General features: G+C 46.6%; 1 pseudogene; it reads right to left on the reverse strand.

Annotated features, from left to right (window-relative positions):
• Positions 1–1,304: 1,304 nt before the first annotated feature.
• Positions 1,305–1,914, reverse strand: LOC140741405 (large ribosomal subunit protein eL20 pseudogene; annotated as a pseudogene).
• Positions 1,915–7,568: the final 5,654 nt, after the last annotated feature.

Here is a 7,568-nt window from a genome sequence, read left to right on the forward strand (position 1 = left end):
ATGGTGGTGGACATCACCAAGACCAAGGGGATGGTGGTGGACATCACCAAGACCAAGGGGATGGTGGTGGACATCACCAAGACCAAGTGAATGGTGGTGGACATCACCAAGACCAAGGAGATGGTGGTGGACATCACCAAGACCAAGGAGATGGTGGTGGACATCACCAAGACCAAGGGGATGGTGGTGGACATCACCAAGACCAAGGAGATGGTGGTGGACATCACCAAGACCAAGGAGATGGTGGTGGACATCACCAAGACCAAGTGAATGGTGGTGGACATCACCAAGACCAAGGAGATGGTGGTGGACATCACCAAGACCAAGTGAATGGTGGTGGACATCACCAAGACCAAGGAGATGGTGGTGGACATCACCAAGACCAAGGAGATGGTGGTGGACTTCACCAAGACCAAGGGGATGGTGGTGGACATCACCAAGACCAAGGAGATGGTGGTGGACATCACCAAGACCAAGGGGATGGTGGTGGACATCACCAAGACCAAGGGGATGGTGGTGGACATCACCAAGACCAAGGGGATGGTGGTGGACATCACCAAGACCAAGGAGATGGTGGTGGACTTTAGGAGATCTCGGCCTCATATGGAGCCAGTGATCATTAATGGAGAATGTGTGGAGCAGGTTAAGACCTACAAGTATCTGGGAGTCCAGTTAGACGAGAAGCTAGACTGGACTGCCAACACAGATGCCTTGTGCAGGAAGGCACAGAGTCGACTGTACTTCCTAAGAAGGTTGGCGTCATTCAATGTCTGTGGTGAGATGCTGAAGATGTTCTATAGGTCAGTTGTGGAGAGCGCCCTCTTCTTCGTGGTGGCGTGTTGGGGAGGAAGCATTAAGAGGAGGGACACCTCACGTCTTAATAAGCTGGTAAGGAAGGCGGGCTCTGTCGTGGGCAAAGTACTGGAGAGTTTAACATCGGTAGCTGAGCGAAGGGCGCTGAGTAGGTTACGGTCAATTATGGATAACTCTAAACATCCTCTACATAGCACCATCCAGAGACAGAGAAGCAGTTTCAGCGACAGGGTACTATCGATGCAATGCTCCTCAGACAGGATGAAGAGGTCAATACTCCCCAATGCCATTAGGCTTTACAATTCTACCGCCAGGACTTAAGAACTTTTTAAAAGCTATTATTAATGCTTTTTGAGATAGTGATTTAGATGCATATCATATTTTTTACTGAGTTAAGTATTGTATGTAATTAGTTTTGCTACAACAAGTGTATGGGACATTGGAAAAAAAAGTTGAATTTCCCCATGGGGATGAATAAAGTATCTATCTATCTATCTATCACAGATCCAACACAACGTATCAATACATTTCCAAAGGAAGTCGTTCGGTCTCTTGGTGGCAGGACACGGCTTGTGCTGGCGATGCGGAATCCGGTGTGGGAGTGGGAACTTGATCTTGGAATCGTGGACCTGCCCGGCGGGATCCCCTCCTGGTTTGAACGGAGTGAGCATGCGCACGATGGCGAGCTCCCGCGTCCCGGTGGCACAGGGTGACGGCAGCAGCAGTGATCAGGTCTCTGTCCTCCCCTGTGCGTGTTATGAGTTCCACGACGGGAGTCAGAGTGCAGCCGGATCCCAAAATTCTTCGCGTTTGCTGGTGACTTCTCATTATACCTTGGCCACAGTGGACAACTTCCCCGGCAGACTTCTTCAGTTTCTTCATCAATGGAATGAAGTACCAGGATCGGGGCTCGGCGACAATGTGATCTGGAAGCGAAGATCCACATTCGATCGAGAGGAGGGTTGGCGCCTCCGGGCGAGGGCAGGCGCCCCGCCCAGTCACCCTGTATTGTTTAAGGGTGCCCGAAGCCTTCACGTCGCGTCCCGGCCGCCTGCCTCCAGAAAGAGCGACAGATTTCTCTGGATGTGTGGCGGAGAGCATAGAAACCGGGCTGCGTCACCGCCCGGCGCGGGAACACCAATGCCCCTTGAGTGGAAAAACCTACAAAAGACGGTGGATATCTCCCGGCGGCCACCACTTTAATCCCACTTCCCATTCCCATTCCGATATGTCAGTCCACGGCCTCCGCTACTGCCGCGCTGAGGCCACAGTCGGGTTCGAGGAGCAACACCTGATATTCCATCTGGGCATCCTCTGACCTGATGGCGTGATCATTGATTTCTCAAGCTTTTGGTAATGCCCACCCAACCGTCCTCCACTCCTGTTTCCCACTCTCTATCCGCCCATCACCTCCTCTGGTGCTCCTCCCTCTTCCCTTTTTTCCTCGGCCTTCGACCCTCTCCTATCAGATTCCCCCTCCTCCAGCCCAGTGTCTCAAGTCAAGTCACTTTTTATTGTCATTTCGACCATAACTGCTGGTACAGTACACAGTAAAAACGAGACAACGTTTTTCAGGACCGCGGTGTTACATGAAACAGTACAAAAACTAGACTGAACTACGTAAAAACAACACAGAGAAAGAAACTACACTAGACTACAGACCTACCCAGGACTGCATAAAGTGCACAAAACAGTGCCGGCATTACAATAAATAATAAACAGGACAATAGGGCAGTAAGGTGTCAGTCCAGGCTCTGGGTATTGAGGAGTCTGATGGCTTGGGGGAAGAAACTGTTACATAGTCTGTTCATGAGAGCCCGAATGCTTCGGAGACTTTTCCCAGACGGCAGGAGGGAGAAGAGATTGTATGAGGGGTCCATCATAATGCTGTTTGCTTTGCGGATGCAGCGTGTGGTGTAAATGTCCGTGATGGCGGGAAGAGAGACCCCGATGATCTTCTCAGCTGACCTCACTATCTGCTGCAGGATCTTGTGATCCGAGATGGTGCAATTTCCAAACCAGGCAGTGATGCAGCTGCTCAGGATGCTCTCGATACAACCCCTGTAGAATGTGATGAGGATGGGGGTGGGGGGTGGGAGATGGACTTTCCTCAGCCTTCGCAGAAAGTAAAGACACTGCTGTGCTTTCTTTGCTATGGAGCTGGTGTTGAGGTACCAGGTGAGATTCTCCACCAGGTGAACACCAAGAAATTTGGTGCTCTTAACGATCTCTACCGAGGAGCCGTCAATGTTCAGCGGGGAGTGGTCGCTCCGTGCCCTCCTGAAGTCAACAACCATCTCTTTTGTTTCGTTCACGTTCTGAGACAGGTTGTTGGCTCTGCACCAGTCCGTTAGCCGCTGCACCTCCTCTCTGTAAGCTGACTCGTCGTTCTTGCTGATGAGACCCTTGCTGGTGAAAGAGATATCCCAGCTCTTTACTTCACCCCTCCCCCTCTCCCATTCACCCCTCACCTACCACCTTGGCCTTCTTCCTCCCCTCCCTCACCTTCCTACTCTGACCTCGCATCTTTCTTTCTCCAATCCCGACAGAGGGTCTCGGCCCTGAAACGTCGACTGTTTACTCTTTTCCGTAGACGCTGCCTGGCCTGAGACAAATATAGCAGTAGATAGACAGATAAATTGACAGATAGACAGAGAGATAGACAAATATAGATAAATAGATAGAGAAATAGATAGATAGACAGATAGATAGACAGGCAGATAGACAGACCAATAGATAGATAGGCAGATAGATAAACAGATAGGTAGACAGACTGATAGATAGATAAGACAGACAGGTGAATAGATAGATACAGTCGGTCCTCCTTATCCACGGGGGATTGGTTCTGAGACCCCTTACGGATACCAAAAGACACGTATGGTCAAGTCCCTTATTTAACCTGTCCCAGTGCAGTGGGCTTTAGGACCCAGCGGAACCCCAGTCTTTATTTAATCTGTCTCTGTGTGGTGGACATTAGGACCCGGCGGTGCAGCTCTGAATCCGCAGTGTTTCTGATCACGAAAGTAATCACGATCACGATTGAAAATAAGGTGGAAGTCATAACACGATCGGAAAGAGGCAAAACGCCATCGGTCACTGGAAAAGCGTTAGGCTACAGTCGGGCTACAATTATTACTAAGCAGCACAGTGGTTTAATTATTGAAATACGTATGTTTCTTAAGTGCTTTATATGCATAGAAAGGTAAAATATGTACTATATACTAAGAAAAACATTTGACTAACTGATGCTAAATAATACCGGATGTACCTGTTCCGGCTTCAAATCCGACTTAAAGACGGACTCAGGAATGGAACATATTCATAACCCGGGGACTGCCTGTACTTTTAAGTCATTTCTAGATTACTTATAATACCTAATACAATGTAAATGCTATGTAAATAATTGTTATACTGCATTGTTCAGGGAATAATGACAAGAAAAAAATAGTCTGTACATGCTCAAGCAATGAGTGCTGGAGAGAGAACTTCCGGGTTTTCCCGATCCACGGTTGGTTGAATCCATGGATGTGGAATCCGCGGATAAGGAGGGCCGACTGTAGACAGATATATAGATAGACAGATAGATAGATATATAGATAGACAGATAGATAGATAGACAGACAGATATATAGATAGACAGATAGATAGATATTTAGATAGAGATATATAGATAGACAGATAGATAGATAGATATATAGATAGATAGACAGATAGATATTTAGATAGACAGATAGATAGACAGATAGATAGATAGACAGACAGATATATAGATAGACAGATAGATAGATAGATATTTAGATAGACAGATAGATAGATAGATATATAGACAGATAGATAGATATATAGATAGACAGATAGATAGATAGACAGACAGATATATAGATAGACAGATAGATAGATAGATAGATATTTAGATAGACAGATAGATAGATAGATAGATATATAGACAGATAGATAGATATATAGATAGACAGATAGATAGATAGATATTTAGATAGACAGATAGATAGATAGACAGATAGATAGATAGATATATAGATAGACAGATAGATAGATAGACAGATAGATAGATATTTAGATAGACAGATAGATAGATAGATTGATAGATAGATAGACAGATAGATAGGTAGATTGATAGATAGATATTTAGATAGACAGATAGATAGATAGATTGATAGATAGATAGACAGATAGATAGATAGACAGATAGATAGATAGATAGATAGATAGACAGGTGGATTGACTGATAGATAGACAGATATATATAGATAGACAGACAGGTGGATCGACTGATAGACAGATATATAGACAGATAGATAGATAAATAGACAGATATTTAGATAGATAGACAGATAGATAGATTGATAGATAGATAGATAGACAGATAGATAGGTAGATTGATAGATAGACAGGTGGATCGATAGATGGATAGACACATATATAGATAGCCAGACAGATAGATAGACAGACAGGTGGATCAACTGATAGATACATAGATAGACAGATAGATAGATAAATAGACAGATATTTAGATAGATAGACAGATAGATAGATAGATAGACAGGTGGATTGACTGATAGATAGACAGATACATAGATAGATAGATAAATAGACAGATATTTAGATAGATAGATAGATAGATAGATAGATAGACAGATAGATAGGTAGATTGATAGATAGATAGGTGGATTGATAGATGGATAGACACATATATAGATAGACAGATAGATAGATAGAAAGACAGATATTTAGATAGATAGACAGATAGATAGATAGACAGACAGATAGACAGACACATGGATCGATCGATAGACAGACAGATAGACAGGTGGATCGATCGATAGACAGACAGGTGGATCGATCGATAGATAAGACAGTGAGTCAGTCTGAATGTTTGGTATGGTCTTGGACTATCTGAACATGCAGGGCAGGGACAACACTGGTCCAGCAGTGCGTGAAAATTCCTCTCTGTTGTTTTAGCAAACGCTCTCAGAGCAGGGAGAGCAGAGCAAACCTCCCTCACAGCGCACTCTCAGATGTTTCCTGGGCACGGGTTAGACACAGAGTGAAAGTCTACCTACGCCGGGGGTTCCTGACCTGGGGCCCACTGACCACTCGCTGGCTGGTGATGAAAAGGGTTAGGGACCTCTGACGTGCACTATCATGACACACAGTCACAGTTCACAGGAGACAAAGAGTGAAACTCCCCGTAACGAAAGCAGTTATAGAGAAAAGCAAAGACCAAGACCACAAAGAGTCTGCTGAAGGTGCTGGATTTAAGATTCAACATTCAGGACAGTTTAAGGTCATTTCCTGCACGCAAGGGTAAAGGCGATTGAAACAATTGTTACCCCGGATCCGATGCAGCCCAAAATAAACACAATTAGATAAAGAACACAATAATAAAAAACACAATAAATATAAATACATAAGATAGCTTCTACACACAGATTGATTGTGTGTCCATAAAGTGACGCTGGGCACAGGAGTGTCTGTACACAAGGTGACTCTGACAGGAAATGATAAAGTAGTGGTGGTTGGGGGTGTGGAGGGGTGGGTCAGTGGGTAATTGGGGGTGTGGAGGAGTGGGTCAGTGGGTGGTTGGGGGTGTGGAGGGGTGGGTCAGTGGGTGATTGGGGGTGTGGAGGGATGGGTCAGTGGGTAATTGGGGTGCAAAGGGGTGGGTCAGTGCGTGGTTGGGGGTGTGGAGGGGTGGGTCAGTGGGTGATTAGGGGTGTGGAGGAGTGGGTCAGTGGGTGATTGGGGGTGTGTAGGGGTGGGTCAGTGGGTGTTGGGGGTGTGGAGGGGTGGGTCAGTGGGTGATTGGGGGTGTGGAGGGGTGGGTCAGTGGGTGATTGGGGGTGTGGAGGGGAGGGGCAGTGGGTGATTGGGGGTGCGGAGGGGTGGGTCAGTGGGTGATTGAGGGTGTGGAGGGGTGGGTCAGTGGGTGATTGGGGGGTGTGTAGGGGTGGGTCAGTGAGTGATTGGGGGTGTGGAGGGGTGGGTCAGTGGGTGGAGGTGTTGATCAGTCTCACTGCTTGGGGGAAAGTCACTGTTTTTGAGTCTGGTGGTCCTGGTGTGGATGCTACGTAGCCTCCTCCCCGATGGGAGTGGGTCAGGCAGTCCGTGAGCAGGGTGGGTGGGATCCTTCATAATTTTACTGGCCCCTTTTTCTGTATCTGTGTCCTTGACGGTGGGTAGGCTGGGGAGGGGGATACATTGGGCGGTTTTGACTCCCCGTTGTGAAGAATTCCTGCCCGCCGCAGAGCAGTTTCCGAACCGGGCAGCGATGCAGCTCGTCGGGAAACTCTCTATCGTCCCTCTGTGGAACGTTCAGAGTTCAGAAAGTTCAAGGTAAAATTTATTATCAGAGAATATCCAACCACATACAACCCCGAGGTTCGTTTTCCCTGCGGGCACACTCAGCAAATCTATAGAATAGTAACTCTAACAGGGTCAATGAAAGGTCAAGCGGGGCAAAGAAGACAACAAGCTGTGCATATGCAAATATAAATAAATAGCAATAATTAACGAGAGCATGAGCGGACAAGATAAAAGAGTCCTTAAAGTGAGATGATAGGTTGTGGGAGCACCAGAAATAGAATGAGTGAAGTTATCCCCTTCTGTCCAAGAGCCTGATGGATGAGGGGTAATAACTGTTACTGAACCTGGTGGTGTGGGACCTGAGGCTCCTGTACCTCCTTCCTGATGGTTGAGGGGTAATAACTGTTCCTGAACCTGGTGTTGTGGGTCCT

Source organism: Hemitrygon akajei, chromosome 18 (genome assembly GCF_048418815.1).
Source record: "Hemitrygon akajei chromosome 18, sHemAka1.3, whole genome shotgun sequence".
NCBI lineage: Eukaryota > Metazoa > Chordata > Chondrichthyes > Myliobatiformes > Dasyatidae > Hemitrygon > Hemitrygon akajei.